This window comes from Cupressus sempervirens, chromosome 11, assembly GCF_028749045.1.
Source record: "Cupressus sempervirens isolate cs-2001-9-10 chromosome 11, ASM2874904v1, whole genome shotgun sequence".
Taxonomy (NCBI): Eukaryota; Viridiplantae; Streptophyta; class Pinopsida; order Cupressales; family Cupressaceae; genus Cupressus; species Cupressus sempervirens.
The window spans coordinates 59,191,100-59,203,113 of record NC_143128.1 but is presented as its reverse complement, the minus strand read 5'-3'; positions in this window follow the sequence as shown (position 1 = coordinate 59,203,113).

The following is a 12,014-nucleotide window of genomic DNA, read 5'->3' as shown; positions in this document are numbered from 1 at the left end:
CAATCATAGACCGTGCTAGAACATTAATGATCCAAAATAAGGATGCAATGATCTACTAGAGATCATTCACATGTTCAAAGTGTACAAGGAAAAGGTAGAAAGAGAGACTAGTAGAGTACTGAAGTATCTAAGATCAGAGTAGGGAGGTGAGTTCACTTCACAAGAATTTGAAAGTTACTATGAGGATCATGAAATTAGAAGGAAAATGTTAGCTCCATGAACACCACATTAAAATGATGCCACTGAAAGAAGAAACATAACAATCATAGACCGTGCTAGAACACTAATGATCCAAAATAAGGATGCAATGATGCAAAATAAGGTTGTAAGCATAATAGTGTACACCCTAAACTAGGTACAAGTAAAGAAAGGGACTAAGAAGACTCCCCATGAATTATGGTTTTTTCACACACCATCCATCAGTTACTTCAAGATATTCATAACAAAGTGTTATATCAAGAGAATTAGTGTTTTCTCACCAAATTATTGCATGTGATTAGTCTTATTTTTAGCATCAAAGAGATCATCATATTTTATTTTTCATGGGCTCTTCCATATAAACATAAGTCACTATTCAAAAAAATCTCCCACTTCTCTCAACCAATGGATGTCTTCGTATAAGTATTCTTTATCTCCAACTCTTATGGTAGGATCTTCTCATTTATTCACATTTGTAAATAAGTTTTGGCTTTTCTACTTTTGGTGGTTCTTAGTTATTTTTGGTTCTTTTTCCCCTTCTCTTCTCTACCCTCTCTACAATCAACTCACTAAAGTGCATTTCTTTAACTCTATTCCCAATTCCTAGACACTAGTCTCTTACTAGAGATTGGGTAGATTCTTTATGTTCTTTTTCCTTATGTCCTTTGTTAGATCTAGTTGTTGGCATGCCTATGTGATGAAGGGATCTCACCTTGATACAAAAAAAATAAAAAATAAAAAATAGAAACAACACAAATTGAGAGAACAAGATATAGGCTTCTTATTATCACTACAAATGTAGATTTATAGAATTACATTATGAAAACTCACATGGGCGCCTTCCTTACAATAGTTTGCAAGATAGAACTATGACTATCACCCATAATTTCCCTAGTTAACCTACAAGCCTTCCTTATATAGGTGTATTTCATCACCTAAGAAAGTTCTAGAGACTAATCCGCAACCCTTGAGTTTGACCAACCTCATATTATATTATTTTTAGTACACTTTGTTAACATGATCACTCGAGAAAATTACAAACTACATTTTTGGATGGGTGCACTTTTTGAGACCATAACTAGCAAACTGTTGACTTGATGGGCTATTATAACCCCATTTGGTAATCCTTAGCTAAAGATCTATAGTGGCTAATTGTGCAAGTGTGCATTAGCTAAGGTTTTGCCTTGTTTCAGAGCTATTTAGGTCTTTGTTGTTGGACTTGAAGTTTGGATAGCCAAAATTCATACTAAAAGTCTACAATAATACACATGATATGAAAATAAAAATCTTATAGCAAGCTGATATGTCCAAGATGCACCCCCACATATGAGATTCGAACAATCTAAGCACATAATACCAACTCATTAAAATTAGCAAGCTCCTAAAAATAGAAATTTTGCATAGGAATAGTCCTTTTTGGAAATGCAAAAAATAGAAATCTAGAAGTAGAAATATTTTTGGGTGATGTGAGATTGCCCTTACACCTAGGATGCTCCTGCATCAAATACCCAAGGTAACTTGAGAAGTTACCCTATCATGTCTTAGATAGTCAAAGGAAAACCAACATGGTCAACCTCCTCCTATGCTAGCTATGATGAATCCTCTACTAGCCTTCCTTTCCATTTGACCATATACTCTTCATAGGTTTTGTTCATTGTGCTTCTTCCTAGATAGTTTTCTCATATCTCCTTAATCTCCTTTGTAGCTTAAGTAGATGTCATAATACTCCATTGTGCTTTTGCAACCTCATCTTCATCACCTCTTCATAATATTCTACAAAATTTGAAATGTTCAATATTGGTGAAATATTTAGTTTTGGTAACTCTACTTTATATTTATTTCCAAATTTGTGCTTTTTCAGTATTTTGCATGGTCCAAACTTCTTCATTTTTAGTTTATTATATGTACCCACTAGAAAACTCTCCTTCCTCAAATAAAATATGTCTTCGTCTCTAATATAAAATTAATAATACCTCCTTTTCTCATCTCCCTTAACCTTATACTATGTATTTGTTTGTGTAATTCACTTCCTCACCTCATCATGCATGTTCTTCAAATTTTCAACAAACTCTTCTTCTTCAATACTACTTATCTCTCTTTTATAGAAATATCTCAATTCAAAATATACTCTAGGAGTACTCCCATATACAATCTAGAATGGTGATATATGAGTACTCATGTAGATAAAGTTATTGTATGCAAATTTTGTCTGTGGTAAAATTAGATCATAGTATTTTGGCTTTTCCCTAACCAAGAATCTCTATAAATTCCCCAAACTCCAATTCACCACCTCTATTTTTCCGTCAATGTATGGATGATGCAATGAACTAAAATTCCAATCTATCTTCAATTTCTTCCACAAATATATGCCAAAAATACCCAAAAAATTTGGTATCTCAATAGGAAACTATATGCTCTTTGGTAGATCATGTAGTCTCACTGCTTCTTTGAAAAAAAACTTTGCCACATGAACAACATTAGTAGTCTTCTTGAAGGGAATCAAATGTGCCATTTTTGAAAATATGTCAACCACCATAAATATTGAATCATGCCCTCATTTTTTTCCTTGGTAAACCAAGAATGAAATCCATATTGACATATTCCCATAGATTCTCAATTATACACTACTACATTTGGGCCTAAATTGTGACAACAAGTCGTCACAATTGTGATGGCCATCCATCGCCCAAGTGATACTACCATGAATTGGCTCCCATTAGATGGGTGTCAAACTTTTGTTGTCACAAATTGTGATGAAAAGGGCATCTGTCACAATTGTAATAGATAAAGTTGTCATAGCTTGGAAGAAGGAAAGAGAAAAAGTTCATCTTTAAGCTGTCACAATTGTGATGGTAAACCGTCACAAATACGATAGCTTAGGATTTCAGTCTGTCATTCCAATTGCAATGGCTATGCAACAATTGTGTTGTGGGAGTGATAGATATCCATCGACAAAGTCTATCACAATTGTGAAGGGGATGTTACAACAATATTGTAGAAGCGATGACTATCCCTTAGAAGAAGTCATCATAATTGTGATAACATGCTAAATTATTAAAAAAGAAAATTGGTGGCAAAAGTTGAAAAAGTATTCCTAGATTCCCCACAACGACATCACAAAGAGGATCAAATTCAGCTTTAACACTCTATAGAAGGAAGATAAGGAGATGCTCTTGGATGCATGATCACTTGAGGGACATGGAGAGGGACATTGCAAATGGACAACCACCATACCGCCTTAGCTCTCCAAATTAGGTTATCCAGGTGAAGTCAATACCTTTTTGTATGGATTTATTAGTCATGGTATGGTTTTTCCTTTGGTCTTGAGATATTCCTCCTCAACAGGTGAAGTCAGTGCCTTCTTTTTATGGCTTTAATAATCATGGATAGGTCACCTAGCTTCTCCAGTTATAATGAGCTCTAAAATATTTCTTATGTTTACTTTGATAATATAGGATGAGTCCAAGAAATAACAATAGACTCGCACAGTTAGTTGTCATGCAATAATAGGTTAATGTTGAGCTTCACTTGGTTTCAAGAATAGTTTAATATTCTCTACTAATTAGGCCTAGCCATGTAAAGATGGAAGCTCATTTGGCCCCACCCCACCTCTAACATCTAAATTTCCCATTAACATCTAAAATATTTAAGAAAGGATCAATCTATAAAGTACCTAGAATGTCCTCATCACATCTTGCTACTCTCAAGGGAAGTCCATCTTCATTGCTCACAAGCAATTCATCTCAATTCTTTAGTGATTCCCATACATCTAACACGAGTACATCTAGGAATGTCCTCATCACATCCTACATAAAATGAATCCAATATTACAAAATGTACCCTAAGAAATAATAGTTCAAGTGAAATAAACACATGAAAAATGAGAGAGTAAAGAAGGAATCTACTTACCAATAGGTGTTTCCATTGCATTTATGGCCATGCTACATGTTGAGTGAGTTTTATTATTTTTCTATTGTGCCAAGATCTCTTTTTTTATATAGATACATACATACATACATACATACATAGACACACACACACATGTGTGTGTGTGTGTATATATATATATATATATATATATATATATACACATATACATATGTATATACATACATACATACATACATAGATGGAGATCACTAGGGAATGACAACGAGATGTAGAGATAACAAGGGCACAACAACAAAATGCAGTGATCATAAGGGAACATACATACATACATACATATATATACTTACATGTATGTATGTATGTATGTATATATGTATGTATGTATGTATGTATGTAGAGCAATATTTTATGAGGTGCTAAGTGACTTACCTGAAAATCCTCAACACAAATAATGCATACTAAGAAAAATGGGTAGAGTTCACAAGAAATTTTACAAAAACATACCATAGTAGATATTTTTAGAAAGAAACAAGCCATAACCCAGTTAAATGGGTCTAGTTGTTGATTAGTTGGGTTGATTACAAATTCCTGTAGAACTGTCATCATATTAGGTTCAATAAAACAAACAATCAACTATTCCCAGCTAGTAGGATCAAATATAGTTGATCCAACTACATAAATATTCTAGAATCTACTTGCCAATTTGTGTTGCCATTGCATTTGTGGCCATGCTATGTGTTGAGTGAGTTTTTTTTTTTTTTTTTTTGTTTTGCCAAGATTTCTCTATTTATATACATACATACATATATACATATACATGTATTTATGTATGTATATATATATAGAGATATCTTTTTTAAGGTGCTTATTACATCTTAGCACAATAGACAAATTTATCCAGCTGCATATATATTCTAGAATCTAAATAATAAAATAATAAAACTCACTCAACTTGTGCTAAGTGACTTACCTCAAAATCCTACACACAAACACACAAAAAATGTAGAGTTAATGGGTGATATATATATATATATATGCCATAACCTAGTTAAATGGGTCTAGTTGTTGATTAGTTGGGTTGATTACAAATTCCTATAGAACTGTCATCATATTAGGTTCAATAAAATGAACAATCAACTATTCCCAGCTAGCAAGATCAAATATAGTTGATCCAACTGTATAAATATTCCAGAATCTACTTGCCAATAGGTGTTTCTATTGCATCTGTGGCCATGCTATGTGTTGAGTGCATTTTTTTAATTTATTTTTTGCTAAGATCTCTCTGTTTATATACATACATACATACATAGAAAAAAGTTCATGTGTGTGTGTGTGTGTGTGTGTGTGTGTGTGTGTGTGTGTGTGTGTGTATGTATGTGTACACACACATATATATACATATACGTATATATATATATATATATACATATACGTATCTATATATATATATATATATATATATATATATATATATATATATATGTATATACATATATACATACATATACAAAGATCACAAGGGCACGACAACAAAATGCAGCAATCACAAGGGCAAGCCAACAAACTCCTAGATCTCCATTGATATCCACAATCCACTAGATCTCTCTGTATATATAGATACCTACATAGACACACCCATATGTGTGTGCATGTATGTATATATACACATATATATACATACACATATGTATATATATGTATATATACATAAATAAATACATATATACATACATGATACATATATACATACATACATATACATGTATTTATATATGTATATATAGAGATATCATTTTTAAGGTGCTTATTACATCTTAGCACAATAGAAAAATTGATCCAGCTGCATACATATTCCAAAATCTAAATAATAAAATAATAAAACTCACTCAACTTGTGCTAAGCGACTTACGTCAAGATCCTGCACACAAATAATGTAGAGTTAATGGGCGATACACACACACACACACACACACACACACACACACACACACACACACACATACCTACATACATACATAAATATATACATAGATAAATACATATAGATACATACATACATACATATACACATACATATATGCATGCATGCATGCATACATACATTTGCTTCCTTTGCATTTATTAGGGGTAATGTCATTGTGGCAGAGGCTTCTACAAGGGAATGGGCCTCATGATTATGGCATTTATGCAAAAGAAGAACTTTCTTCTACAACTCCTTACACTCAACTCTTTCCTGAAATTATTCTTCTAGCATTGAGAATAGCTGCTACAAATTCTTGGGAGCCAATGGACCCTGAACCTATGCTACATTTTCTAGAGAAAAAGGAGAAGTTAATTCCGGCTTCAATACTTCATAACATTTTGGATCATATTTTGTGATGCCCAAATTAACAACAGTAGTAGATACTTGGGATCCTCACAGGGAGACTCTGCCAATACATGCATGGTTACATCCTTGGATTCCATTGTTGGGCTAGCGTATGGAGCTTTTATATCCAACCTTATGTTATAAATTGGGGAATGTGCTTTGTTCTTGCCATTCAAGTGATCCATTTGCATATGTAATTTTATCACCTTGGAAAACTGTATTGATCTTACTAGCTCAGAACAATTGATTTTTCATTTTATCATACCTAATCTGATGACAGATCTACAACTATTCCCATTTATCATATGGCTGCAATGTTGGAGGCAACATTTTTTCTAAAGTGGCAGCAGGTTTTTTATCATTGGCTTTGTTCAATTCTTGATTTTAATGAAGTAACAACATGATTTTTAGGGTGGAAATGACTATTTCGACCTGACCTTCTTCATAATGAGAGGATAAGAAGTCAAATAAATGTATCCCTTGAAATGATAAATAAAGTTGTAGAGGATACGGTTGTGGAATAACCTGGGGCTAGAGAGAATATAATCTATCTTAGGGTGATGGAGAAACACCAATTTAAGGCACTTTAGTAGCAACATATGCTCAAAAACAAGCCTCAACTTCCATGCATAGTAGGATTCACCTAAATAATTCAATGGGTGCACCTCATTTGAGTTTGAAGGAAGTGATTGAAATATATGCACAAGAACATGACATCCAATTTTTCCCTAAAGTGAGACACACACATGATGGTCTTTAGGTTTATGGCTTTAGAACTCTCAGTATCTATTTAGATTCTATAAAACAAGAACTTCTTTCATAATCTAGAGATAGATGGGCGATTGCATCATTGGAGCTGCTAGTTGAGATGCACTATAATCAAAATGGAGGAAATCATTGATAAACCAAATATATAATGAAGAGGAAACTTGAAAACTTGAATTTTGAAATGTTGAAATGAAATCTATCAAGGATCAAACACCATGTCAAAGTTACAACACAATGTGAAGTTGATTTTAGATATTAAAAAAAAAAGCACGACATAAATCATTCCCCTCTTTTTTTTTATGGAGAGTTCGGCATGAAAGAGGGTGGAGAGTTTTGAACAAGGGTGGAGAGCTCTAAGCTTTGAATGTTTGGTGGAGATTTCATTGTCATACCCTTCTGATCATTGTATTTCATTTTTGTGCCCTTATGATCTATGCATTTCATTGTTGTTCCCTTGGTGGAGATTAGTGGAGATCTAGGATTTCATTATCATGCTGTTGTGATCACTGCATTTCATTGTCATGTGTGCCCTTGTGATCACTTCATTTCATTGTTATGCCCTTATGATCTGCATGCCCTTGCTCTACAATTTCATTGTCATGTTTTTCCCTTGTGATCTTTGTGCCCTTCCTCTATGATTTTCTTCAAGGGGAGAAGAGGTTCCTATGTAAATGTTCTTTTCTTTTCCTTCTAAACATTCATCTCTTTATATCTCCCTTAGCAGGTGATTATAGAAGTTTCTCTTTATGTATATGTATTTATGTATAGATATATAGATTTGTCTATTTATATACGTACATACATATATAGACACACACATGTGCTTGTATGTATGTATGTATATATATATACATACATACATACATATACAGAGATCACAAGGGCATGACAACAAAGTGTAGCGATCACAAGGGCACGACAACAAAATCCTAGCTCTCCACTACTCTCCATAATATACATATATACATACATACATCTGCATATGCAATTTTATTACCTTGGAAAACTGCATACTTAGCATTGTGTCATTAAATTCAAGAAAGTCTACTAGCATGCAAATTAACTTACATTGATTCCAAAGATTAGACCCTATCAATAGTCGAAAGGTAAATTGTTGTAAAAGAATGTGCTAAAAATAAACAAGAATTTTAGAATGAACATAGATAGTGGCAACAATGAAGAAACATATAATACTCTTATACATAATCAAAATTATGTTAGAGATGAACTCAATAAATTGAGCAATTGAGTAATTCAAATCCAACTTTTCAATTACCAAACTTTTTCCATCATTATCATTTTATCAAACTGCATCGCAGTTCCAAAGATTTATCCAAATAATAAATTACATTCATACAGAAAGCTCGTGCCATGAGAGATATGTAAACTTGCGGAATTTTTGGAATTAATACTACTTTCCTAGTAAGATGACACTATAATGGAGCCATAAAGATATTCTTCTAGCTTGTGTGTCATTTTTGAAGAGCAACTGATATTTCCATTATCAAAATTATAATATCCCTACTCGCTTAGAATCCCTACTTCCTTAGAAGATAAAAGCCTGGGATGATAATTGAATAAAATTATTGTGATTTTTTTTGTAGACAACTTATATGGATTCTTATCTAATGATCATATGCCAGAGGTATTCATGTGTATCATACACTTGTCATGAAAAACAATCGTAGTTATAGAATTTGCTTCTACCACTAGAGCAAGTATTCATCCTTGAGTGAGCAACTGTATGCCATCTGTAAAAGCCCTTTATTTTTTTGTGGCATGGAGCATATTCTATGTTACTAAAATTAGGTTCTATAGCTATTTGCATTTTTTTTCAAAGATATGAACTGTGATTGATTAGGATTTCCTCCATATGTTGTTGATCAAACAAGTAAGATTGACAAATGAGTGTCAACACACTTGACCATTTTAACTATACATGTTCAGTATACAATGGAAGCCGACCTAGAATTTATTTATGTGCCGAGTTATAGATTGTACCAAGCAAACTACAAATGTTGCCGACTAGAACACATTATAGTATATGCCAAGCTATATAGAACTCAACATGTGCCGAGTGACTCAGGATCCAATAGGTGTTGAGCAATGAAGAAAAATAGCAGGTACCGAGTGACATAGTAATTCTATAGGAGCCAAGTAACGCAAAAACATAGTGGATGTTGAGCAATCTAGAATAGATGATGTCAAGCATCAATATTACTTCATGTGCCGAGCAACGCAGGATTAACATAAGAGTTTGTGCAATCACAAAAAAAGATGTAAAACAATTATGCATGAATCATGATAAGATAAAAGGACAAGATGAAATCCTCACATCCACCTATGCAATCCACATGTAGCCAATCAAAAAATTGGAGGCTACATGCAGCCGATGGGTGAATTTCAAAGATTTGAGCGGGAAATGAAGAAAATAACTTCTTTATAAGGAATTATAGGTCAGATATCAAGAGTGTATGTGAGAGGAAGTTGGTCATAAGAGTGGTCATGTGAAGAAGCCAAGAGAAGGAAAGTGTGAAGTTTCAAGAAGAGGACATAGTGAGGAGTAAGCACAGAGCATCAAGACTCTGAGTTGATCAAGTGACCATAGAGTGCATTGGCATAATGAGTGGAAGAACTCAAGGAGATAGATCTTGAAGGGTGTATAATCTATCAGCACTGTAAGGAAGAAAATCCAAGCAAAGAAAAGAACTGAAGAGTAATATGAAATCTACAAGGTTAGAGTTGCAATCTTTATCAAGTCAAAACCTTTCTAATACTTTCTTACCATTGTATTAGACATTAAAATCCTACATTGCTAGGTTAGCTTAATAGCTAGGTGGATAAGCCTCAGGAAAAGGATAAGAGATCCTTAGGAGAAGGATAAGAGATCTTTAGGGAGGGATAACAAATTCTTTTGAGAAGGTGACTGTAAATCCCATGGACTTGGGTGGGCCTAACAGCTCTATGTAAATCCTTTAATAGGGTGGCATTCTAAGTTGAATGTTCTTAAGTCCTCTAACAAGGCATACTCCTAAAAGGGTGTTGAAATCCTTTAACAAGGTCACATTTAACAGTTTGTTGTAGCCTTTAATAGGGCAGGCCTTTAACAGGGAAAACCATCAGAAGTGGTTGAAATCAATTGCTGCAGTAATTTTGTGGGTATCATCCCCACCCCAATTTTACCTTCTTATTCTTGGAGGGTTTCTCGGTCATCAAAATCTCAAGTGTTATGTGGTGATGCATGTTTTTTTCTCATGATTGTTTAATGTTTTTATGCATGCATGTTAATTTTAGTTATATGTTATTAAGGATTTGAAATAGCTCAGAAGCACTCTTCCCATTAAGAAATTCCAACATATGTTTCTAGATATTACCCTCTATTATTTCCTTCTTCTGGACATTATTTTCATCTTTAATTTCCCAAATCTATCCATATACACCTTCCTTCTACCCCACCATAGGTAGTGACTAGAGCTGCATGCAACCCTTGTTCTTTAACATGCATATAGTCAAATTTAGAAATGAATTACATAGGCATTATTTGTTGGCCTACATATGGTCTTTTATTTTATGCAGTTCTCCATTTGGCCTATTACAAATATATAGTCTAATTTTAAGAAAAATAATATTCTTAAATGTATATGATTAAATAAAATAAACAAGAGTACTAGTTGTAGATATATAATTCTAGTATTGCTGATTATGTTAAACAAAATTTTCAATAAAACAAGTATGAAGTAACATAAATGGATCATCTGCTCAATCCTATTATGACTTAATGTGAATGCATCTGATCATTAACTGGATGATATTATGCATGAAATCTTTCCTCAATCACAAAGAGATAATATAATCTGTACGTACGGATTTCTGCATACTTAGTTTGGTATGAATAGTTTCGATTGAATGCAAGCATAATTTCTTGTGTGAATTAAAGACATGAATGATTAATTTTCACAAGTACTATGCAAGTGTGTATGTATGCATGTAAAGAAGTTCACACAGTGAATTGATATACATATGTACATGCACATATGCATACAATTGTCATAATTAGTTATCCTTGAATTTGACCAAAGCTATTATATATGAAGAAGAGATACATGTTTAGAAGGAAAAAAAAAAAAAAAATTTACATAGGTACCTCTTCTCCCCTTGAAGAAAATTGCAAAGCAAGGGCATGGAGATTACAAAGGCATAACATGACAATGAAATGCAGTGATCACAAGGGAAGGACAACAAAATCCTAGATCTCCACTAATCTCCACCAATGTTCAAAGATCTCCACCCTTGTTCGAAGCTCTCCACACTCTTTCACACACAACTCTCCACAATCAATCAAAACAAATGGGGAATGATTAATGTTGTGTTTTTTTTTTTTTTTAATAATCCATAAGATCTCTTTGTATATATGCATACATACATACATAGACACAAAGATATGTGTGTGTATATGTATATATACATATACATATGTATATATATATATATATGTATATACATAAATACATACATACATACATACATATATATACATACATACATACATGAAAAGAACAATGCACATTCTAAGAGATTATAATTGATGAACAAAATTAATATTTTAGAAGAAAATGCACTTGAAGAACTATTAGCTCAGAACAAAGAACATGGTGTTGAAATAGTATAGAAAGTGCTTGACATGAGAGGTTTGCAAGTTAGGGTGTTGACCAATCTTGATTACTTGAATGTTGAAATGAAAGCAATAAATGATCAAACACCTTTGCCAAAGTTACAACACAATGTGAAG